Consider the following 26,817-nt stretch of genomic DNA (forward strand, 5'->3'; position numbering starts at 1 on the left):
AGCTACTGTGAGCCGTCGAGGAGTTCTCTTCACTGTGCTTCGTCTTCATCACCAGACCCTTAATACAGTCACAATCCATCTAGGTGGAAAGTTCTCATCAATACAAATTTATCAAGTCCAAACACAAGGTAGCTACTGTGAACCGTCGAGGAATTCTCTTCACTGTCCCTCGTCTTCATCATCAGACCCTTAATACAGTCACAATTCATCTAGGTGGAAAGTTCTCATCAACACAAATTTATCAAGTCCAAACACAAGGTAGCTACTGTGAACCGTCGAGGAGTTCTCTTCACTGTCCATCGTCTTCATCACCAGACCCTTAATACAGCCACAATTCATTTAGGTGGAAAGTTCTCATCAATACAAATTTATCAAGTCCAAACACGAGGTAGCTACTGTGAACCGTCGAGGAGTTCTCTTCACTGTCCCTCGTCTTCATCACCAGACCCTTAATACAGTCACAACCCATATAGGTGGAAAGTACTCATCAATACAAATTAATCAAACCCAAACAAAAGGTGACTGCTGTAAATCGTTGACGAGTTCCATCGTCTGTGTTTCGGCTCCATCATCAGACCAACTCCAAACCTTCATAAAATTGTAGTGGTTTAAAGTACCTTATGGAAACACTAACAAACGCACTAGCCGTCTCTACAACTTTCGAAAGTTCCCCTCAATTTCTCCAGGATGCCATCATCAGATCCTGACATGAAAAAAATGGGACTACCCTGGAAGTAAACCCTTCAAAACAAAAAAAGAATTTTCTAAATCGGTCCATAATTGACGGAATTATCGCTGGACATACATAAAAAAAAAAAAAAAAAAAAAAAAACATACATACAGCCGAACGTAGAACCTCCTCCTTTTTGGAAGTCGGTTAAAAATGCATGCGATGCGCCCATCTAAAGTTATAGTATTGGTACTAAAACCTTACTAGGGTGGTACCAATCGCTACATTTGATAAGACTTTATGGGTATTGATACGTGTAAATATTTTTGTTTTGTAATTGTAGAACACGTTTGTAGGGATAGCTAGGGCATGAGACGAGGAAAAAAGACGTCAGAGGAAAAGCTAGAGATAGAGGAGACGGTCGGATTAGACACGACAGCTTGGGATTCGGTATTGAAGTAGTTTAGGGAAAGCCTACGAAGAGTAGGTGACTTTTACTCACAGAACATGGCAAAGAGTGGTGCTTCTACTGCTATTATAAAATTAACAAGAAAATTTCAATTTTCTTAATTTTGTTTTCACTAAAATTAAAATAAATTTTCAATTAAGTTTTCTTTAAATTTTGAAATAAATGTTATTAGGCTATGGCATAATTGTCGTGTAACCTTTGATACTTGTCTTTTAATAATGAAACAAAGTACTAGGTTTGTATAACTCTCACAGAGCTGACCTTAACTTTAATCGAGTTCTATTGGTAATCAAAGCTCGTGACCGCATGTGCAAGAGCGTTGGAACGTCGAGCGAATTAAAGTTATGATCCCGACATGGTCTGCATCGTGAACTAGTTTTACAAAATACTACCCACTGGCTATTTACTCCATGAAATAACACGAAAAATATTTTGATGGAGTTTTTAAGTTACAAATGAGGCGAATACTCAGTGGCGTAGCGTGCCTTTGAGGAACCCTGTATCAAAATTATTTGGGGGCCTCTAGACACAAATTAGACAAAATTGTACAGTTAAACCTGATAGAAAACTACAGACGGACCATTTAACTGAACAGTTTCACTGTTTATTTAAAACTGCAGTACTTTCGTTGTCACCTAAGAATTTTAGTTTTGACTGCGGGTGGTTAAATATTTCACGTTTTTTTTACTTATGGACATACACAGTAGTAGAATCCTATTTATTTTCATAGCTGTTCATGTTATATGCCCGATTGTTGCTAAAGTGAATATTGCTGTGTGAATGAAGGGGACGAGGAGCTTTCGGTTGTTATGAATGGACTATAACTCCGGACCGCAATAAGTGTGCACGCAGTTATTGCCGGTTTAATACGAAAATATGGCTGTTGGCTTTTTGCACTTGTTTGACTATTGGACACTTTGCTTCCTTTTTTGACATTAGGTTATTATTTAGCTACGACATGTTAAACTTATTTTTAAGATCCGATGGCAGCGATGGGTATAAATAAATTTTGTATAGCTTTTACTAAACGCAAGCGTGTATAAATGTCGAATTAGTATTAATGATTAGTTAATTTATTACTTATTTATTACTAAAATGCACTCTACTTAAATGTTGTTAAAAATAGCCTTAGCTGAGTTAGTTGCGGGTTCTTCTCGGACTAAGGCGCGTATGGTACCTTTCTAACTTTAATTTTAAGTTTTTGCCTAATTATAACCATTATCTTCTCTTCTTTTTCTTCTTTCCTGGGCCTTTTCCGCACTTGGCCACTAGAGGTTGGCCATTGTGGGTAGGGAGTCACTCCAACCAACTCAGCTCTCTCCAGAAGCTTAGCAGGCCGCCCAGGTCGCCGAACCCCTCATGGAGTGTTTCTGGCGATCCAATGTGTGCTGCGCGTTGTTCAGATACACCTCTGCATCTAAGCATAATATGTATCGGGGTTTCCTCTTCCTCCATACATGCTCTGCACAGAGGACTGTCGGTTATAGCTAGAACCGAAAGCTGTTTATTTAGTGAACAGTGCCCTGTTAGTTCTGTTACTGTTTTAAGTTTGCTTTTAAGTTTAAGTACTTTTGTCGTAAGTCGTGGGTTGAGGCTTGGTATTGCCTCTTTTGTGTGTCCCGCAGCTCTGTTCGCCTGAAATTCTGTTTTCACAAATCCCACAGGAACCATGGACTTTTCCGGGATAAGAAGTAGTCTGTATTCTACTTCAAGTTCCAATTTATATTTGTACCAAATAAAAGTCGATTCAGTGAATCGGTTCGGTAGCCGTGAAAAGGTAACCACACAGACTTAGTTTCACTTTTATTAAGTTCGGATCATAGAAGGAACACGTAATAAAGGATTATTGATTCAAAATAGACTTATTGTTGCACTGTTATATTATGGCCACTGATTCACTTCATCGCTTCATATAGACTCAACGACCATAAACATCAGTCTATATTATAATGATGTGTGTACAGGTCGTGAGGCTTCAATGCGAACTGGTCGCGTGCTATGTACGTAGTCACTTGTGTATTGCAGACGCTTTAGTAAGAATAATTATAACGATTACTTAAAGTTTACTTATTTCCCACGCTTAGCTGGAAAAGCTTCCTTATTCCATGCGAGCAATTAATCGACTCATTCCGAACTAATTTTAATTCTAATTTTAATGTGTATCTTAATTTTACTGTTTGGCTCAGCTTTTTTTGTACACCAAATCAGATTAATTATTATCAATTAGGTGACTTCCTCCGTGTAAATCGAATTTTACACAAATTCCGTAGGATAGTCTGGAATAATTATGGATATTATTTTCGCTTTTTTAAGTTATCGAAGGCAGTCAAATTCTTGTGTAAAAAAAATGTAATCTTTTTACTCATTACTTGATAATTTTGATGAAAACGTACTATTTAACCATGCCTGTTGCATTTTAGTTATATTGAAAGAAATTTAGCAAATATTTGATTAAAAATTGCGACATTTTATTATGAAAACTTACTTTTTGTAAGTATTAAAAATTCTCAAAGTTCATATATTTCAAGTAGGCTTAGTTTCCCAGAACTTTTGAAACGATTTTTTTTTTAAATTTATTTAGAATTTTTGTACAAACTCTGCCAATCGTTCTGAAGGCAGGTTCTGCTGAGAAGAGCCATTAAGACACTCAACAGTTACTCTTTTGAAAAAGAAATCATACAATATTACAATAATTTACAACTGTTTACATCAAATAATAGGCGCCGTAATATTTTGATCAAAATAATCGTAATCCTAGCCATTTATGCAAATTAGTTTTACAAGAAAGTCCGTTTTAAATGATAAAAAAGTTTTGCAAGAAAGTTTTTATTAAACTATCTCTCTATTAACGAATTCATATGATAAGAGCGATATTAAATTAGTTGTAACCCATGGTTTTATAGCATTTTAAAAGCTTTTGCTATAATAGATTGATGCTTTCGGCTATTTCCATGTTATGTTGATGTCATAGTAATATTTAAAAGTTAAAAACATTTTGAAATTGGTCGTATCAGCGTATCTTTATCTCTTGCTAAAAGCTTTTACTATAAACGATTTGTTTGTTCTAAATTAAAGGATTTAGAATTAGTCTCCTAATAGACTTTTTTTATTTTACCGCGAATTTGTCTGCATGAAACTCGATGTAAACTTTCAACCCCCTTCTTTTGATATTTCTGCATGTTTTATTTACATATTTTAATGCCATAAAAACAACACTTGTAAAATGTAGCAATTCTCGCAATCAGTTATTCTACCGCAACAAGTTGTGAGATCCGTGTAATACCAAGTTGATTACTTTATTCTGTCCGTAATTACATACAGATACATAATCCACTAATCAGTTTACAAAAATAGAACTCAAATTATGAATGATTTATATTGAAAAACTTTAACAAAGCATCAATTATGCAGTACAGTACATGTGAAATAAAAAGTCTCATCTACAAGAAAAGTACAAATACAATTTAGTTGCTATTCAGTTTAAAATAAAATTACATCATCAGAGATCTGGTGATTTACAAAACTTGACTTGCCTAGGCGGGGAGAAATGGGTATACTCATCAGAAATGATTCGTTATAGCACCTTGGGAGTAAAGCAAGATAGTGCGAGTCCCGTAGCTCGCGTAGGTGGGTGCAGCTTGCACCAGCCCACATGCATGATAACTATCTCGCCGCCGCACTTCGTCTGTCCCGCCTGGAGTTGCGCAATCGTATTCTGCAATTGGTGTATTGAGTATGTGAATTTGTTATATAATAAGATTACAGTTTTGGAATTTCTACAGCATCGGAGAACATCCATATTTGATGTAATTTTAACATTACGTTCACATCAAATATAAATTCTTCACGAAATCTCAAAAACCGCACGACGCACAAAGATGACATTTGGCAAGGAGGTAGTCTGTAGTTATAAGGTATCGAATAGGGATTAAGGAGGTCAGAGGGCGGACGAACTCACGGGCGTCCGCTGGTAGAGTATATTGGACAATAATTATAACGATATTCACGACTAGTCGATGCCCCGAGGTTTCACCTGCGTAGTTCCCGTTCCCGTAAGAAAACGGGGATTAAATATAACTTAGGACACTCACAAATGACATAGTTTTCTAGCGATAAAAGACTTTTCAAATCCTTTCAGCAGATCTAGAGATTGCCAATTACTACACCACAAACTTTACCACTTTTTATTAATATTAGTATAGATACTTAATATTAATTAAAAAAATAATAAATTATGCAGCTATTCCACTTACTGACTTCCCACTTCCGGGCTGTTTTTGAGAATATTTTGTAAGGTGTGTGTGGTAGAAAGACTTTTTTCAAGGTTGTGCCAAACATGACAGTGTTGTGTTTCATGGTTCTGCTACTTGAGCTCATGAGTGTTGCCTTGCTCAGGTGGTTGAGGCACCGGACGCTACAATAGTGCCTAGGTAGAATAATTGTTTCTTCTTTCTTTCTTTCAAAAAGAAAACCAACCTATTTCACAATTATGGCAACGCCTCGAAACTGATTTGACTTTAAATTAAAAATGTTTGTCCAACACAAAATATAAACACGAAAGATTTATTGGTACATTTTATTTTATTACAGTGTTATTTAACTTTTCAAAAAGCATATCTATTTTGTTCTCAATTAAATCAAAATCCGAAACCGATTAGGCTTTGTTCAGTACTACGGTTAACCATAAAGTAGAGCGCTCAGTGCGTCATAGGACCACTCTTTGACGTAGAGATTTTTTGCGATTTCTTCGAAATTCGTAACCGATAACTATTTTGCCACAGTACAAATAGCACAGCAGTTCTATTTATAAACACTGATACAGTTTGTGTATACTGATAATGATTACTTGCTCATAGCACAAATGTTGTATTACCAATGTATCTACTTAAAAATTACCATTTCTAGAATTTTCTATTCACCAGTATACTAGTATTTTGATTTGTATACTTCGTAGGTACGTAGTATCTCGATCAACACACGGTAAATGTATACTACATAAAAAAACATAGCTTCTGACATCTTTAAATTTTCACACACCTACTCCATTGTTGCCTGTTGGTTCAGTGGATGTCTTTTATGACTTCGGATGACGAGGTCTTAGATTCGATTCTTGGTTCGGACTATGAAATATTGAGCTTTTTTCTAACAAATTCTTAGTAAAATTTGTTCTTAACCTGGAGCTGAGAATTTGGAGGTGTTACACCCCTATGAGAGCACATTAAACCGTCAGGCCTAGGCCAGGTCAGTCATCCTCATTAATACCAGCTGATAGTAATAATAATATTAAGCCCTTTATTCCGAAATATACAAGTTGAATCGTGCCATCATCATCGTGTGATCAGTTTGGATCGTGCCGCGATGCAAGAACCAGCTCATGACTAAGGGCCCCGTATGGGTTCGAAACTAGTCGGGCATACTCCGACGTAATATCACGTGAGTTTTAGCCGTGTTTCATAATCAATTAATATGAATAACACTCACGATAGTTTAAATTCTAAAATACAAGTTGAATATTGAATAATACACATATATATTATATTAAGTTAATTTGATATCGTTTATCCAGCTCGTTGACTGATGTCCCCTGCTCCGTTTACCGCTTCTAGGGTACCAGTCAGCAACGGTTATGCTCCACTTGCCCTGCTTATCTCGAATCATATGATCCATCCAGAGAAAAACTAGAACGCTGCCAAAAAGCCGTGGAAAGAAGCTTATCAGGAATAAAAAGGGTTTATAAAAAGCAGGATATAATCAGAAGCAGTTATATCAGAGAGAAAACCAGCTGATAGTAATTTATTCGTAATTACGAATTATTAATACCAGTACATCATCAGTAATTACGAAATCCAAATCTATCAACCTATGCCCGCCAGTCATCATGGTCGGTGTAAATTCCATAACCCATCTCCTATGAAGAGACTGAAGTGGGCTACGGATCCTTAATCATGATTTCATCATAGTGAAAATCTATTACGTTAGTCTATCAGGTTTTGACGTATATACTCGTACCATTTTCACAAAAGTCCAAGGAAATAATTTCATGCATTAATGAATTACGATTGAACATTGTTTTGCGTTTTTTACCACGTTTAGCGATTTGCTAGTTCATAGTCTGTTCAGGCTGTTCCGGCTCGGTTGTAGACCGTTTGATGACGTCACGGCGCGTGCTTTGACGCATGTTCAAGGTGCGAGTCCGATCTGTCGCAAACATGCAGCCAGCTTTTTGCCACTTCTGGGAAACTGTGCGACCGATGTTTTCGCACCATTATATTCTTAAATCTATATAAGAATCTGGTGTAACAGTGGTTGACTGAAACGGATTGACAAATTTTAATGTTCAGCACCGAGATCACGGTTTCCAAAATCTAGTTCCCGTGGGATTTATGAAACCAAAATTCAATTAAAAAATTGAAAAGTGAAATTTTGGTTTCATAAATCCCACGGGAACTAGATAAACCTATGTATAAGAGTAGCCTATGTTTTGCTCTAAGGTCCAATTTATATCCAAGCCAAATTTTATCAGTGGATTAGCCGTGAATAGTTAACAAACAGGCTTTCTATTAGCATTTATAATAGTAGTATGGATCTACAGAAACGACACGAACGAAATTATAGTTAAAATGTAGAATGTAGTGGAGTTAAAAATTGGATGAAAAAGATTTAGAAGAGCATTTCACAATTGAAATTTCCCATAGACTAAATCGCCGCCGAACCATGATAGCCTAGTAGATATTTCCTCTGCTTTCGATTCGGAGGGCGTAGGTTCGAATACGGTCGGGGGCATGCACCTCCAACTTTTCAGTCATGTGTATTTTAAGACGTTCACGTGTCTCAAACGGTGAAGGAAAAACATCGTAAGAAAACCTGCACACCTGATAATTTTCTCAATTCTCTACGTGTGTGAAATCTGCCAATCCATATTGGGCCAGCATGGTGGACTAAGGCCTAAACCTCTCATTCTGAGAGGAGTCTCGTGCTCAACAGGGAGGCTTATATCTGTAGTTAATGATGATGATGAAGTCGCAGTCAACAACTAGTATTGTAAAACAGTTTGAACAGTCAACGTTAATACGTAATTCGTTGAGCTTTGCAAATAAAGGTTAATCTCATGACGTTGCCCTAATCAAACAGCGTTATCCAAATATAGTGACTTGTCGATTGTGTGTTCTTATCAATTAGAAATGAAGGAAACTCGCTCATACATTTGGTCATTATGTCATTTCTAATCTATGACATCCAAATAAAAGTAAACTTTGAAATTTTCAGAATTGTTGTTGAGTCAGGCTAAAGTAGGTAGATTTGATTTATTTTGATAATGATAATATACATGCGTTTAAGGATTTTTTAAATTTTTTCAAGAATTTTGCAGCTTTTAGTTGCGCGCAAAGAAAGATTAAAATCGTTATTTTCTTAGAAAAACAAGGACTTTACTTCTAGTGTTGATTTATTTTACTCATGCCCTATACAGCAGCCTGGTGTGTCTAAGTTACATATCCCTTCTCCTATAAGGAAGGAGTCTTGTTCTTGTAGTGGACCATTAAAATAAAATCATAATGAAGATGGTATACTCCAGAGCATAACTTATTGGGAGAGCACACGGCCCAGTCTACATTTTAACCTCGACCAGTATGCAACAAACTTTAATCTCGTTTCGGGGCGTGAGGCGTTCTTAGGGAGAGCTTTCTTAAGGAGAGCGTTCTTAGGGAGATGGTTGTTAGGGAGAGCGTTCTTACCCAGAGCGTTCTTAGGGAGAGCGTTCTTAGGGAGAGCGTTCTTAGGGAGAGCGTTCTTAGAGAGATGGTTCTTAGGGAGAGCGTTCTTAGGGAGAGCGTTCTTAAGGAGAGCGTTCTTAGGGAGAGCATTCTTAAGGAGAGCGTTCTTAGGGAGAGCGTTCTTAGGGAGTGCGTTCTTAGAGAGAGCGTTCTTAGGGAGAGCGTTTTAGAGAGAGCATTCTCACAGGTCATTAGTGCGTTGCGTTGCGTCGTTGCAACGGATCAACGCATTGGATACCACACCTGCGTTGCGACGTTGTATCGCGGCAAACAGCGCACGTACCGTATAGTCAGCCTCAACAATAGATCGAAACAAGTGAGACTCTTTGAAATGTTGACGACCCATTATGGCATGTTATCTATTCTATACTAATATTATAAAGCTGTAGAGTTTGTTTGTTTGTTTGATTGAACGCGCTAATCTCAGGAACTACTGGTCCGATTTGAAAAATTCTTTCAGTGTTAGATAGACCATTTATGGAGGAAGGCTATCTGTTGGTTAAAAATAGATCGTGTTCAGGCTGATATTGCAAAATTGCAAGAACTTTGGAAATATTCGTACTATTAGGTATTAATTCTAAAAGGTATACGGATATGTTTTATAACCATCTATTTACTCGGAACAAATATTGAGAACTCTTCCGTGTTCTGGGCTGAAGGTATAATATGGGCATATATAAATATTATGTTTAATAATACGCTTTTTGTTTGTGACTTTGGTCGCGTTAATTTTTGACTTGTTTGATGGATGTATTAATTATTCAAATTCTAAAGTCTAGATATCTATAAAGCATATATATTGAATTGAGACATACATGACATTTTGTTTACCTGTATCATTGACTTCTTAATTGACCTCTTATAATAAATATGAGATCGATGGCCTGTATTCTTCTTCTTCTTCAGGTTAAACATACTGATGCCTTTGTGCCTGCAGTTTCTTGAACACATATAATATATATTGTATAATTTCAAATTGAATTGACAAGTATAGAAATACTGGCAAAAAATATAACATACTTTACTTTATAAGCTTTATTATATTGTTAGATAGCAGGTAAGTAGCAAGAAAAGATTAGGGATATTATCACAACTGACAAATGCTAACCTAATAATAAGGGTAAAGCTAAATAAATTCCCACCACGCTAAAAATCAGTAAAATTGTTTAAAATATGATTAAAAATAATATTTGAAAGTTCCCCATCTTTCCCCTGTAAGGAAAAAAAAAATTCGAGGTCTAAGGTCAAGAAAATTTGTTTTTCGTGATTTTCAGATAAGTTTTATTACAAAAATATTTAAAACAAAAATTGTAGATCATAAAATGATCACACCACGCATCGCCACACCGTACACACTATTTCATAGACTGTTTATACGCTATCATATAGCGTGGCGACGCGTCGCCATGCCAGAAATCGGTTTTACGTGCGGCTATAGATGTTTCACAGCAAAAATGTCTCAATGCTTTTTTCCTACAAGCCACCGTTCTTGAGATATAACGATTAAAAAAAGTGATCACTGTCTTTCAGCTTGATGGAAATTTATATAGCATCGAATGTCCAAATTGACCGTACTATTAAACGCATAGTAAACAAAACCTTGTTTTCATATTTCAGTTCAGTGGGTTCTCTTCAATGGCACTTCATGAAACAGGGATGGATTTGCGATCTACAAGCCTACGAACTAATCTACATGTAAGATTAGACCTATTGTTTGAAGTACCTACCTGCCTATTAAATATTAGTCAGTCAATTAGAAATTAGTCACATTCTAATTTTATCGAAGTAATATAATTTAGTATCAGATGTGACCGGATGCCGGATATGTCCACTTCATACATCATTTCAAGTATTTGAAGACGTGTTAAGTGTCCTATCACTTTAGTGTCGATTGCTACGATTTTATGGTAAACAATTTGAACTGAAGTATAATAATTATGTAAACCTTTGATTAATAGCTTTGATTAAATACTGGTTGGATGGCACAATATATGAAATGTATTTTTTAACAAACTTCAAAAAAAAGGAGGAGGTTCTCAATTCGTTGTGTATGTTTGTTTTTTTTATGTTTTTTACCTCATAACTTCGTCATTTCTTAATCAATTTTGAAAATTATTTTTTTGTTTGAAAGAGTATACTTTCAGATTGGTCTCCTTTAATTTTCATGAAAATCAGTAATTTTATGTCAAAATGAAAAAAACGAAATTTCCCGTACCTACTGTGGCGCTGTTGTTGCTTCGTTCACTATGCTGGGACTAGGACACACTAAAAACAGAAAAATGAAGGCTTAACAAAAAAATTTAACTGACTTGTGTTTGTTGGCATTGCCTTCAAAGTGAGCAGAAGGTAGCACATACGATGTTATATTTCGCTTTTTAGTTTAATTGTGTGATTTTGAAGTCGGTTAAATTTTTTGGTAAAAAGATTTTATTAACCCTATACTATTTATATATAATGGTAAATGATTCTAGTACTGTACAACACTTGGTTAAAGTTATGATCCTTGATGAAATTACGTACATCTGCTAGTTTCGTAATATTCAAGCAACTATATCATTCATTAGGCGTGAAAGCTTGCATACAAACTGTGTACTGAAATGTCTGCGTATAATTCAACACTATTCAAGTAAACACAGATTTATTGCGTGAGTATATTAGTTTGTGTACAGAAACATTAAATAGCGAATAAATAAAAGCAATTTGAATTTACAGATGTCATATTTAAATAATATATTATGCGATTTGTTGAAAATTTGTGTCTTTATGTTACTTAATTATCTTGTAAATTATAGACAATATATAACTAAATACCTAGGGCCTCAGAAATAAATCGTATCGTATAACCAAAGTTATAGAAGATGTCATTTAATGAATTTTCATAGGAGATTATGTTACTAACATTTTTATTGGCAATGGAAAACGTATTATTACCATCTTTCATCTTCATCCCTTTTTCTACCACGGAACAGCAAGATGCCAGGACACTGTCAATCAAGGCAAACTTGAATAGACATTTTAAAGCAAGCATGCTCAAGCTTAGAATTCTTGGTTTCCATCAGGCATGATTGTAGTCAAACGCAATGTATTAGTTGTAGATTATCATAAAAAATATTTTAAACAGATTCGGTTGACTTTATCCTTCAAAAGACACTGAATTAGTAAATAAGACACCCGCAATTAACTTCATTGCTTGTCAACAGGCTTATTCACTATCTTTGACGTATGCTAGTTGACATATATACAAAATTGAGATTCTACGAGTGTGTAAAAATGTCATCTGGTGCTTGCTGGTGGATATCACACAGTACGTAAATGATATTTTGTCAATTGATTTGATGTTCATTTTAATAGGTTGATATTAAAGACCAAAATAGTGACTAGGCCAGCACAGGTAATGCTGAGGCAATAATTAAATGACTTATAATACGCGTAGGTATTCGTTGTACATCTGCAAACAGATTGCTAGATATTATGCAACTGCAAAAGCGCACGGCTAAAAATACTTTGATTTTAAAAATAAACATTACCTAATATCAGTTTACGGTGTTTTAGCTTGCAGGTATCTACTTTCACCGTGTTTGTAGTATTGTTTTAAAATGCCGACACGTTGGGCTGAAATTCTTAAAGATTCGTAAATAATTTCGTTTTAGCTGAGTCTAGCCACGGCAATGTTTGACTTTTACTCAAAGAGACATGCGACACCGGATCTTTAGACCACGTCTGGAGGGACAATGCACATAGTATGGTTGAAAAATATTTTATACAACTAAAAAGGTTTCCATTTTTGTATTTGACATATTTTTGAAATAAATAAATATGCTTTTTTTTTTAGTTAAGTGCGTTTTAAGAAATTAACTATCATGTGTCTCAAACGGTGGAGGAAAACATAGTGAGGAAATCTGCATAGCTGAGAATTTTCTAAAGTTTCTAGGTGTGTAAGATCTGCCCATCCGCATTGAGCCAGCGTGGTGGACTAAAGCGTAACCCCTCTCATTCTGAGAGGAGACTCGTACACAACAGTGAGCCGAATATAGGTTGCTAATGATGATGAAGATGATATTTTTCATTGATATCTCCACATATTTTTCATTGACGTCTGCAGTCACTGTATTTGTGTCTCTTCGATTATAATTAAATAAAATATAGTATATAAAGTGCCAACAAAGTGTTTTTAATGTGTTAAAGTTTTAGAATTTAAAGTAGTTAAGTAGTCCCGTAGTTCTTTCAGAAACGGCTTAATTTAATACGTCACTAGCTAGCCACCGCCTTCAAAGTGATCAGGAGATAGCACTAATGATGTAATTTTTCGCTTTTTAGTTAAATTTTGTGATTTTGAAGTCGGTTAAATTTTTTTGTTAAAGAGATTTTATGTTATTAAAACTTCCTTTAAAAACCCCAATGAATATAAACTTTTTAAGATGTCAGTTTTTCAGATGAGACCTCAATGCTAAGAATGGCTATCGCCTTATTTCACAGTCTGTTATTGAGAAGGATAGCCATAGACCATCCGGTAATTTGTAAAACCTGTTAACTCATGCTGCAAGCGCTTGAAGCCGCCATTTGTTATTGTTGCAACTATAAGACGTACGCTTTTATTTTGTTCACAGACAGATGCGAATCATTAATAAGGTGAAGACAATCTTGTTAACAAATAATTAGATAGCAAGTTAGAGGTGTCGTATGCTAATTTAACAATTAATTTTTATCCATGTAACATTTTCAATACTTATCATAACTAACTTGGTTTATGTTGCACTGTGGTTAGGCTTAATTTTATTATGTATTTTGTGAAAATCAAAATCAAAATTCATTAATTTCAAATAGGCTTAGTTTACAAGCTCTTTCGAAACGTCAGGTCATATTAAACTTAAGATAATGATGATAATAGTTATTCGAAAACTTGAAATTAAAGTTACGGGAGTTCCAAGCGCGCCTTGATCCGAGAAGAGCCCACAACAAACTCAGCCAGGTTTATCCTTCTTTAGTTTTTCACAATTTAACAATAGGTATAGAAGTAGCCTGTCATGTATTAATACATTTCATTTCCAAGCAATTTTGTCGTTCACGTAATCATTAACACTATATGACATTTGTATAAGCTTACGTTTAATAATGTAGATAATAAATAAATAAGAAAGTACCTATATAAAAATCTAACGATTTTTTTATTAGCTATAGTAGACGCCCCGCAGTTTTACCGGTGTAGTTCCAGTTCCCGTAGGAATATGGGGATTCATTTTAAACATTCACCATATTAATTTATTAAAAAAACACTGCTAAAACTCACATAATACAACGTCGGAGTATGCCTGCATAGTTTCAAACCCATACGGGGCCCTTAGTCATGAGCTGGTTCTTGCTACGCGGCACAATCCAAACTCCAAAAACGCGGCATACTCTGACATTGTATCGCGTCAATTTTAGCCGTGTTTTATAATAAAGTAATATGGTGAATGAATGTCATAAATCGGTCCAATAGTTACAGAGCCTATTATATTCAATCAAACAAACAAACAATCAAATCCTTCCTCTTTATAATATTTAGTCTATATATATATTTCGTCTTTTAACTTATTTAATGTTTTATAATAAAATCATGACAGTAAATAATATTAAAAGGTTAATGCTAACAATGTTAGGAAGGAAACAACTTGGCCTTCCCATTGACAGTGTTGGTAATCCTGGGTTTTCTAAATTACGACTACAATTTAATTTTACCTAGTTTTTATAATTATTACAAAATATTTTATGATAAAATATTTTATTACAGGTGTGTAAATGGTGATTTGAATTTTATTTACGAGTAATAATTGACGGACCAGACAGACTCCCAAGTGAAAAACCGACGCCATTAAACAAAGCATATGGATTGTGGAACACGTCCTATGAAGTGTTTTCTAGATGTGGTTCTAGATGTGGTTCTGGTTAATGGACTTAGGACGTACACCAAGTCTATTAACAATTGTAAAGTAGGTGTGAAGTCTCATGTACCTGTTTAAAAAATAAGTAGGAATGCCACCTAATGTATGACTTGCATTGTTTTTAACTTTATTTAGATTGATAATAAAGACCATAACAGTGAATAAGCCAGGTGGTCAGATCGCAATCAAGGGTTAACTTGTCACTTGCAAAAGTGTACTTGAGGTAATGCACTCGGACAAAAAAAAATACTTCAAAAGCAAAACCTTATTATAAAGTCTGTGGACAAATGAAACCGATTTTGTCTTCCAAACGGTGCCAAATAGTAATTTTATGGTTTGAAATTAGAATTCCTTGTACAAATTTTGAGCACAATTCCGGGTTTTGTTGCCGCCACAACATGGCTTGCTCTGATTATGACGTCAGACATTTGTCACGCCGGAAGGTTGGCTATTTTTAACCGCCCGTGTTTTGCGGTTAAGTATATTATTTACGTTCAATATTTACCAATAGAATAACTGATGACAAATACATTACGTATTATGTCCTTTTAAGGATTTGTAGTCACTTGAAATTTAGCGCTATGTAAAGCAAAAATCATCATCATTATCAACCCATATTTAGCTCATTGCTCAGCTTGAGTCTCCTCTCAGAATGAGAGCGGTTAGGCCCAATGCGGATTGGCAGACTTCACACACGCAGAGAATTAAGAAAATTCTCTGATATGCAGGTTTCACGATGTTTTTCCTTCACCGTTTGAGACACGTGATGTTTAATTTCTTAAAATGCACACAACTGAAATGTGGAGGTGCATGCCCTGGACCGGATTCGAAATTACGCCCTCCAGAATCGGATACAGCGGTCGTTTCCACTGGGCTATCACGTCTCTTTCAGATAGTAAGTACTCAGTGGTACTTAATTATTGGATTATTGAAGTTTCTCCACCAATAAGGCTGCGTTACCTTACTTTACATTATCAGCCTATATACGTACACTGCTGGACATAGGCCTCATGCATGGACCTCCAAGCACGACGATCTCGAGCCGCCAGCATCCAGCGGCTATGAGGCTACAATACCGGGTAATTGAGGGTTTTATTGGAATGTGTCGTAGAAATTAAGACTATTTAAATATGGATCAAAATATTTAGCTACTTACTTTAGGTTAGCATGCTTATAACTAAGACTGCACCATCACGTAATGTTAGGTGTTAAATGCAGCTATTAAACGGTAAGTTATCTAATCATATAAAAATACCACAGTTTACTGGGTCGTATGAGTCAGTTTGCTAAACTGGTGCTGGTCACTGAAGCAGAACATCATCATATATTACAGCACCAGGTACCGGACATCCTTTTTGATACAAAAAATGGACTATAAAAAAATAGATTAACCCGTTTCAAATGCAACAATTGGGGGAAACCCATGAATGACTTTAGACTATTTTCGCTATCGTGAGTTTTTGTTAGCACGCCATTGACGTTCGTATTACGCGGCTTATCTAATCGGTGATATGGTAAGTTTACACTTTGTTTGTTTTCAGTATAATATACGGTTATGTCCCGGTATGTGTAAGAATTTTGCATGCATCAACATGCATATGCTGACGTCATCGTTGTTGTGTAAACGTACATTACTAGCTGTGCATCGCAGTTTTATCTGCCCAGTTTCGTTGTCCCATGGGATATTAGGATAAAAAGTAGCTTATGTTATTGCAAAGTAAAATCTAAACTCCTAACTTTCATCCAGATACGAGCACTAAACTAAACTAAACTGATTGAAATGATAAAATGATAGCTGCCGCAATTGAAATCTACAGTATTTGGATTTGGCTTTCAATAGGCATATTTGAATCTGGAGAATTCTATAACTGAGAATGTCACATACCTTATTGTCAAACAACTTCAAACGATTTTTATTTGTAGTCCATTGAAAAGTTACATTTGGGGTTGCGTTTTTAGAGGACGCAATTTTATTTTTTTGCTGTGTAGGGGAGTCAGTGTAAAGCTAAAATCAAGTTTGTGTGGTCGCCACCCTTGTCCCGCGGCCGCCATCATGAAAATAAGGGTTGAAATGGTATTTACGATATATCTCGTAAACTATTTATCTGATAAAAAAAAATACAACTTTGGATGAGTAACTTTTTGTCGTAGAACATTAAATAAAAGAGTTATAAGCAAAAATGTTCAGAAATTCCAAAAATATAATGATGTATATTTTTCGATATAACGTTTGTAAGGTGGGAGGCTGAACCCTGTAGTAAGCCGTTAAAACAAAAAAAAAAACAAATAAAATTAAAAAAAGACCGGCTGATAATTATGATGAATATCGATCGATCTTACCACAGAACAAAAAACGTCTATCCTTATCTTACATTCCATAATCATTGTCGGTAGTATTTATTTGTATTTAGTAAATTTTTCACACATTGCTATTAAGTTAAAAGGTTGCAAAAACTTGCAATATAATGCGAGATAATGCTCTAGATAGCCCATTAATGTACCAGCAATTTTTATTAGTCGGTAGCGAAACGTAACGAATACGTTCTAGGGTTGTCGACCTGACACCAATGCTACCGGATCTATTAGTCAGAAGGTATCTTGTCTTATGTAGTTATATTTTAAATGTTTAATTGATTACTAGTTAGCTAACCAGTCACCTAATTAGAAAAAAAAGGTCGATTCCTTACCTTATGCGATGTAGATTTTTTATTGACATTTTTTGTAGGACCGACTTTGTACGGATTTGTGATTTTTTCGGGCATTTTACAACCAAAAATGGACTGCTCTAGTCTAGGTATACTAATCAATATAGAAGTGAACAACTGTGACAAATAGCAGAATGCAGATCTAATTTTAGACGCTTTGCTTTCACATTTCTAATGCATATAAAGGAATATTCTCCAAGCGTTCGTGATTGGAAACATTTACACGGCACTTTGTAATAGGTATACCCTCCAGACACGAACAAATACATATCATTATTGCTTACTGGATAGGTGACGAAATTGGATGAAAAGTGTTCCTAGTTTGTCTTACAGCGTTCTCGAAACTAGGAAAGCGTATAAGTAATTGAATGTTTTATATTTTTAAGTTACTTTAATTGTATTAGGTATATTCTAAAAGTTACCTTTTACATTTTTTCAAAAAAAGTAAAAAAAAGTAGGTTAGCCTATTTGGCTTCGGATCACAAAGCTCTGGGTCGGGCTATGAGCTTTTCTTTTTTCTAAGAAATTTTCAGTGAAAATTTTCAGCCTGGTGTTGGGAAGTTGGTGGTGTTCATATCCATACCTCGGAAAGCACTTTAAGTCTTCGCTCCCAGTCAACATCCTTAACATCTGATAGTGGTCGTTCAAATAATTTGACAATATCACTCATGAAACAGGAGTTAAAAAGTTCTTTTATTTTTCTATTTATTTTCGTTATATTTTCAAAGTTATGTTTTATGTAAATTGATACACAAATCATGAGATAAACAAAAAAAGACTTTTTTAATTTTTATAAATATCAATCAGCCATTTTGTTTTAAGTGGTGAGTGTGACGGTCGATTAATGTGTTTTAACAATTTTAAAATTTTCAACTATATTTGATGACGACGAATCGATAATGACAAATGGCACTTTAAATTAAAATGCCAATTTTCCGCACGGAGAAAATCATGAGGATGTTATATATTTCACGAACGTGCGGATATGAGGAGAAATCTCTTTATTAAGATTGAAATCTATTCAATAAATAACTAAGCTACGATTTATCAGTAACGAAGTTGTGACAGGAATAAAAGCTAGGCGTGTAATAATTGCAGAGCGGCGGTAATAAGGCTCGGCGGCCTATCGCGAGCCGCAACTGCTAATAAATGGTAATTTTACACGACAAGTCAATTATGACCCGACATCGACATCAATTATGAGCCGACATCGACATAACCATGTCGTTTTGCCGGAATTTCGCGCGTAATGCCGGTTATTAGATATGCTATGTTTTTTTTCTATGCGTAGTGGCTTGATATCGTAGTGATATTTCGCTAATGTTATGACTTTTATGCTCGTTTTTTTTTTTATTCTTTACAAGTTAGCCCTTGATTACAATCTCACCTGATGGTAAGTGATGGTGCAATCTAAGATGGAAGCGGATTAACTTGTTAGGAGGAGGATGAAAATCCACACCCCTTTCGGTTTCTGCACGACATCGTACCGGAACGCTTAATCGCTTGGCGGTACGTCTGTCGTTAGGGTGGTAACTAGCCACGGCCGAAGCCTTCCACCAGCCAGACCTGGACCAATTAAGAAAATTCAATCGGCCCAGCGGGGGATCGAACCCAGTACCTCCGTATTGTAAATCCACCGCGGATACCACTGCGCCACAGAGGCCGCCGCCGTTTCGTGTTCTATCGGAAAGTTGGTCTGATTAGTTTCTATGAATGACAATGAATGTTCTGGGTGTACAACATCTTTGAGAATAATGTTGTACATCCAGAATATATAGCATTTGAAATCGAAAACATATTGGGACACTTAATATTCTTTTTAACCGACTTCAAAAGGGAGGAGGTTCTCATAATATAGTCTGCTCTGTAGATAGAGTTTCACTCAGTGGAAGAGTTGCTCAGAGTATCTCCAAGTGATCGAATTTTTAATGAGGAAATCTGCATAAAGCCAAAGTTACCGACACAGCTCAACGAGTCGCAAACAGGGGCGTAGCTATCGCCGTATCAGCCGTATCAATGACTAGCTGACGCCGCGCGGTTTCACCCGCGTATTTCCCGTCCCCGTAGGAATACGGGGATAACATATAGCTTATAGCCTTCCTCGATAAATGGGCTGTCTAACACTGAAAGAATTTTCCAAATCGGACCAGTAGTTCCTGAGATTAGCGCGTTCAATCAAACAAACAAACAAACTCTTCAGCTTTATAATATTAGTATAGATATGTGAAAGCATAAATTAGTAAAATATAGGTAATCCACAATCTCTTTTTTCTCTGGTTAAGCGTGCTCCCAAAAGTTGGAAACACCCATCCAAGTCACTGACATATTTCTTTTAAGCAAGCATTTTTGTTTCTTATGTGAGAAATCGTTACAACTTCATTTGGCTATTTTTGATACAGGACCCCTCCATGTCCCGCTACGTCACTAGTCACGAAGCTGTAGTCGCAACAGGCAGAGTTCGATTTGTCTAGTCATAGTAGTTGGGATCCCAAGGTGGAATGGCGAACACACTTTCCATATTTTTTGTTATCCCCAACTACTGGACATAGGCCTCATATAAGGACCTCCAAATACAACAAGTCTTGAGCCGCCTTCATCTAGATCAGCTACTTTCAAACCGTTTTATACCATTATTAAGTAATTAAATATTCCTACTATATGCTTAAAACACACCTGTTCAATAGACTGTATACCGTATATCACCTTACTTACCCCAACACAAGGACACTATCCACCATAGTCTTATTAAACAAAAATATATTTAACATGATAATGTCAGCAACAAGTAGAGCTACTCATTAATTATTGACACGTCTGGCGGTTAATAGATATGTAATTATGGATATTATTTAAATTGCTTGACAAATTGCACCTCGGCTCCACTCAACAAGTCAACACCGGTACATTTCGACTTGCATTTCTTGTACACTCGCGGATATTGTGGATTTCTCAGTACGTTCAATAATAAAGTATTTACTTAAAGCTGTTAATACCTCAAATATATTTTTATAATTCTACCCAATCTTTTAAAACATGATGTACCTTTTTCTTCAGCAAATAAACAAGTCTGTGTTAGTAGTGGGTGATGATGATGATGATGATGACAATTGACAAAAAATATTTAAAAAATCTGATATAAGCAAGCTTCTTATAAGCAAGAATTTTAGTTAGTGATATAAAAAAAATAATTTAATTAAATTTATTTTTTAAATTCTTCTCATTTGTTTACATCTTTAACCTATTTCTGTGTTTTATAAAACGTTTCATTGAAATGCATTAGATTACCTAATGCATTACCACTAATTAATATCTAAAAATAATTTGTATTTGAACTTTAAACGCCGATTCTTATAATCTATAGAATGTATGGCGTTATTAAGTATTTCCATGATTAAGCTATTAAGTGAAAGTTGTGAGTGTCGTTTAGTAGTAAATGCCACTCTATGTGACTCCACATTTGGCCCTTACTTCTAGGACACGAGTTGTCAATTAGTACTGGTACCAAAGGAAAATGTGGCCTTCGGGTAAAATTATGGTACTTACACTGTACACATGAGAGGTCACGTGCCAAAACATATCAATCAAATAACAGTTTTGTGTCAAACACGCAGATGTCAAAATAGAATGAAAGAATGAACGTTACGAGTGTTTGTTGTGATATATTGTACTGGCGTTTGTAAATGCCTCATCGGTCTCACTGCATACTTAACGAAACGTGCCGCTTGTAAATTAATGTTCTTAATTTTTTTAACTTTAAGCGGACATTCGCGGTGGAGATAATATTTTTTATGTCCTGTTGAAAAATATTTTTCATGCGACTGTTATACACGTAATTAAAAAAAAGATTTGTTAGTTTTAAACAGAATTTTGGATTTATTGTTTTGGTTTTAACTTTTTGTATCATCATCATAATTATTTTAAATTTAGGTGAGGACTGTCAAACATTTGGTACGACAGAGGGGGTAGTGCCGCTATTTTAACAAAAGATCGTTGTATTATTTTTGATACATTTTTTTAGCTATTTAGTGCTGAAGGGGAAAACAAAAGATCATAATAAATATTTAGTGCAAATCTTTAATGTAATTAAATTAACAAATGACATAATATGGAATTAATTCCATCAAGATTCAACCTTAGAGATCCGTATTTATTTGTATCACGTACACAATACAATGACATGAGTACAGAAGTAATGAACCGATAAATTCGCGAGTAACTGAGGTTGCTGCCAATTCTATGATAATGGGCTACCTAATTGATTCCTCATTGATACGTTTTACCGTTTAATAGCACAGTTTTACTGTGTGGGAGGACATTTGTTATTGCGTATCAATCTACGCTATTGTTTCAATCGTTTAGACGTTTATCGGTGATTGTCTATTCGATCTGTTAAACATCTAGGTGTTAAGCCCGCCGTTTAGTAAACCGTTTGGCGGTCTTTAGCCTGAGAAACTTTTATTTATGTGAGGTAACAAGCAACTCATAGATGTGTATCATCATCATATCAGCCGATGGACGTCCACTGCAGGACATAGGCCTTTTGTAGGGACTTCCAAACATCACTATGTTGATATTGTTGCTCTCCAGTACAAGGGTATTTTCCGTTGTAATTTCATAGGAAAAATGATAGATCAACATTCAACATATCTGCCTATTGATTTAACAACTTTTATTGAGAAATAATGCAATAAGGAACTTAAGCTAACTTATCCCAATAACTACATGTAATAGTGACAAGAATGCTGTCTGCATTTCTGCGCTGGACAGCCAGGCTGATCCTTTGCGCAAAAAATGAGCCAGCCCTATCACCAGTTAGGGTAATTACTAGCCGCGGTGAAATCGTCGAAGAATTTTTTAGAACTGCGACTCCATAGACAAAGCCAAGGGCAACAAATATGTAACTCTCAGTCAGAGAGGCATACTTGAGTCACTTACGGGTTTCAGCTTTTTCTGCTGCGGCTCCCAGTCTTGATACAAGAACTTGCTTAATGCTCGGATAAAATTGGATCTAATGGCTAAATGGGCCCGAATTGGCTTTCAAGCTGCTATTGCCAGAGATGTGTGGTTACGAGACCGATGATCAATTATTAACAGGCAAAAATATTATCCATCACCCGCGATCCCAAACTTGAGCAGAATGGTAGATCTAAGCACCATTTCTCCTGAATATAAGCGAGACCTGGTCCTCCAATGGGTCATTAAAATGAACTGATGATAAAGATTATCATAACGAATGTATAAACATTTAATTAATTTAGAATTAAGCATTTGTTAACATATTTATGGACGTGCATAAAATGATATTTCATTAATCTTAACTTATGACTGATTCAGAAGTTACGCAAATAAAATCTCGGGCATTCTAGTGTTAAAAATAAAATTGAGGTTGATTTTAGCATATCCGACCGAATACTCGAATGAACGGCACCTGCGAGTCTGCGACGGCGATGACGTCACAGCTCAGTAATGTAGGTAGCTCACATTATAGATTGCAGCCTGTGATAGTCAGAACTTCGTGATTTTCTAAGCGGTTAAAGTTTGTCGTCTACCAATACCAGCCTCTGTGGCGCAGTATACGCAGTGGATTTACAAGACGGAGGTCTTGGGTACGATACCCGGCTGGGTCGATTGAGGTCTTCTTGATTGTTTCAGGTCTGGCTGGTGAGAGGCTTCAGCCGTGGCTAGTTACCAACCGGCAAAGACGTACCGCCAAGCGAATAAGGGTTTCGTTACGATGTCGTGTAGAAACCGAAAGGGATGTATTTGTGTTTTATAGAAAAAAAACATAAATACGAGATAGTAAGTCAAAGTCAAAATTAATTTATTTCAAGTAGGTTTAGTTTACAAGCACTTTTCGAGTGAGTGAGTGAGAAGTCGAACACTAAATAATTAAAGTTACGAGGGATCTAAACGCGCTTTGGTCCGAGAAGAGTCCACAACATAGCTATAAAGTTTGTTCTGTGGCTTTAGTTAGTAGTTGGTTTCAAGTATCTAGACCGTCCAAGTATAAAGCGTGATTTTGCTACGAATAAAGTGCGCCTGACGCAGCTGGGACATGATTAATTGTGAAATCGTTTAGAAAATAAAATAAAAATACGTTTTGTATTAAAATAAAAAATAATTCAACAAAACACAAATCACTAATCTATGTACATTAATTACTTCGAGGGTTGAGGTACTATTTGACATCTGCTAATTCCTAAAGCCCGACTTAATAGTTGCCTATTGTCTTACAAAATTTCAACTTTTATAGAATGAAGGTGTGGCCACATCAGGCTCTTAGTCCATTATCACTAATCAAGGGGCCGTGTTAGAAGTTTTTGTTGAATTCAATTGGATTTTGATTAACATTTTATTACGCATTACGCGACTTTATATCTATGTGCTATAAGAATATCGGATTTCATAGAAAGTCAGGTCAGTCAGTCAATTACATATTTTACACTTAACTGTGAATTTCGTAACTGCTTTATTGGTCCAGCGGTTAATAAGTTCGGCTATGGATATTCCTAGGTATGATTCCGGCTACTGAAGCGATTTGTCTGTTTGGAGCGGAAATAGATTTAACTCTGGATTAACACATATGATTCTTTTCATATACCATGATAGACCAATGGATATGATCTCTGCCTCCGATTCCGGAGGGCGTAGGTTCGAATCCGGTCCGGGGCATGCGCATCCAACTTTTCAGTTGTATGCATTTTAAGAAATTAAATATCACATGTCTCACACGGTGAAAGAAAACATCGTGAGGAAACCTGCATATCAGAGAATTTTCTTAATTATTCTCTGCGTGTGTGAAGTCTGCCAATATGCTTTGGGCCAGCGTGGTGGACTATGGGCTTAACACCTCTCATTCTGAGAGGAGACTAGAATTCAGCAGTGAGCCAAATGTGGGTTGATAACGATGATAATACTTTTTATTTCGGAAAAATCCATGGTTCCTTTGGGATGTGTGAAAAACGAAATTCTACGCGGGTGAAGTCGCATGCGTCTGCTAGTTTATAATACTTTTGTGTGTATTCGCACTTCAAGCAACTACAAGGCATCTGTGTGCATAAATGCGTATCTAAGAGTACACGGTACGTCGGCCGCATTGCTAAGTGGCAATCATCAAGTGGCATGGCTTGATTGTGTGAGTGGTTCACACTTTGAGGTGTGACATATTTTCCGAACATTATATAGAACTAGCGAACGCTCCCGACTTTGTCCGTGTGGAATTCAGTTTTTCACAAATCCCGCGGCAACCATAGATTTTTCTGGGATGAAAAGTTAAGCCAAAATAAAACCCATTTCCACTCAAAATTTCAGTCGAATCGCTTTAGTAGCCGCAGCGCAAAGGAGAAACAAACATACACACACATACATATAACATAAACACAAACTTTTGCCTTCATAATATTAGTGTGATGGAAGTATGAACAAGGCTGGCAATAGTCAGAATTTCTTCATTATATGAAGGCCTAAAGAAAGTGCTTCATTTAAATTCTGAAGTTTGATTCATGGTGAACCATGGCCATGACCATGGTGGTTGTTTACATTATTTCAAAGTTAGTGAATTCGTCAACCTTGTCCAGTCCTTGAAGCCAGCTGGCCTATTCAATATAGCTTGGTAAGTTCGTTGATGACACTCCCATGATATGCGGGCGACGGGGGGAAAGGTCTGCGCGGGTGTGATTTAGTGCGTGTAGTGAGCGTGACATCGCTACCCCCCTCCCGGCCTGCACGGACCATCAGGAGTGTTACGAACGAATTTGCCAAGCTATAACTTTGGGTCTACGAGTATTAGCCACCTGAAAATCGAATTAATAACTTTTCAAAAGCTGGTATTCTTAGAAAAAAGTAAATTTAAAAGTTTTAAAAGTATTTATGTTGATATATATCAAGGAACTTGTGTGATAATATAAAACTATACCAAACAAATAAGAAAAAAAATAAGAATTTTAATGACCGTTTACGGGAACTTCATATTAATTAGAACGTCGTTCCATAATTGACATGAGCGAGTAGGTTAACCAGCACTATACGTAATAGAAGTTATGTAGAAACGGATATTATGTGGTTTAAACTACAATTTGTTTTTCTATTGCGACTTGACGACAGTTGGAAAAACCTTCAAGGCTTGCCTTCTTACCGGATAACGATAGCCATTATAAATTCAAATATTTGTGAATTTCGGTTTACATTCTCTAGTCCTGAAGCAAGGGGATTTACCTTAACAGAATAACAATTTTTACGCTGTTGTCATTGATTAGTACGGTCCATTATTATAATTATACCTGTGACATTTACGCAACAATCTCTCAAAAGTAATTCGTGACGTCAAACATGACATGCGCTTGAAGAAATATTAAATTTTGATATTGTGAAATATTGTCAACATCATCATAATCATCAATATCCTTCCTGTAGGACAGCAGATTCCCATTCCATTACCTGCTTGATGAATCAATTAATTAATTACTTACAAAAAATTAAATTCACTTAAGATATTACACTATATTTAATTTCCATCATCATCATTGATTGGCAGACTTCACACACGTAGAAAATTAAGAAAATTTTCTGGTATACAGGTTTCCTATGTTTTTCCTTCGCCGTTTGAGACACGTGATATTTAATTTCTTAAAATGGACATAACTGAATAGTTAACCTACGCCCTCTGAATCGAAGGCAGTTGTACCCATTGGGCTATCACGGGTCTGATTTCCATACCGTGGTATTTTTGTTATTACTATAAAAAACTTATATTTTGCATCCTAATATATAAATCTGCGTGTAATATATAGCGAGGTATTGCAATACGTTGCACCGAGAGACACGGACCGGTCTCGGTCCTGGCTGTTTATTATGACAAATGTTTGATTTATATTTACTTCCCATTCGCGGAGATAATATATCTGTGGCTTCTGGAGTATACCGATTGGTATATTTTATAGGCAGCCCATGTACTTGATATATGAGTAATTTATAACTAGGTAGTTTCAGCAATAACTCATAATACCGTTGGCTTTACTAAATACTAAACTCTCCTTTAAAGTAAAAGCCTGTGATAGGTAATTTATTTATAACCTATATAATACAAACTCCAATGTGTCTTACTTACTTACTTAAAGTAGTCTGGTTTTACTTCCTTACTTAAAGTAGTCTGGTTTATAGGCAGCCCATGTACTTGATATATGAGTAATTTATAACTAGATAGTTTCAGCAATAACTCATATTACCGTTGGCTTTACTAAATACTAAACTCTCCTATAAAGTAAAAGCCTGAGATAGGTAA

The 26,817-nt window shown here is 35.8% G+C and overlaps 1 long non-coding RNA gene across 1 annotated transcript in view; it reads left to right on the top strand.

Moving 5' to 3' along the window:
• The window catches only part of LOC112048020 (uncharacterized), a 45,347-nt gene extending 34,735 nt beyond the window's left edge, over positions 1 to 10,612 (top strand). The window contains exon 4 of the long non-coding RNA XR_008251378.1: positions 10,529 to 10,612. This is a non-coding gene — a long non-coding RNA (uncharacterized LOC112048020). The remainder of the gene's footprint in view (positions 1 to 10,528) is intronic.
• Positions 10,613 to 26,817: the final 16,205 nt, after the last annotated feature.

Source organism: Bicyclus anynana, chromosome 13, assembly GCF_947172395.1.
Source record: "Bicyclus anynana chromosome 13, ilBicAnyn1.1, whole genome shotgun sequence".
NCBI classification, from domain to species: Eukaryota; Metazoa; Arthropoda; class Insecta; order Lepidoptera; family Nymphalidae; genus Bicyclus; species Bicyclus anynana.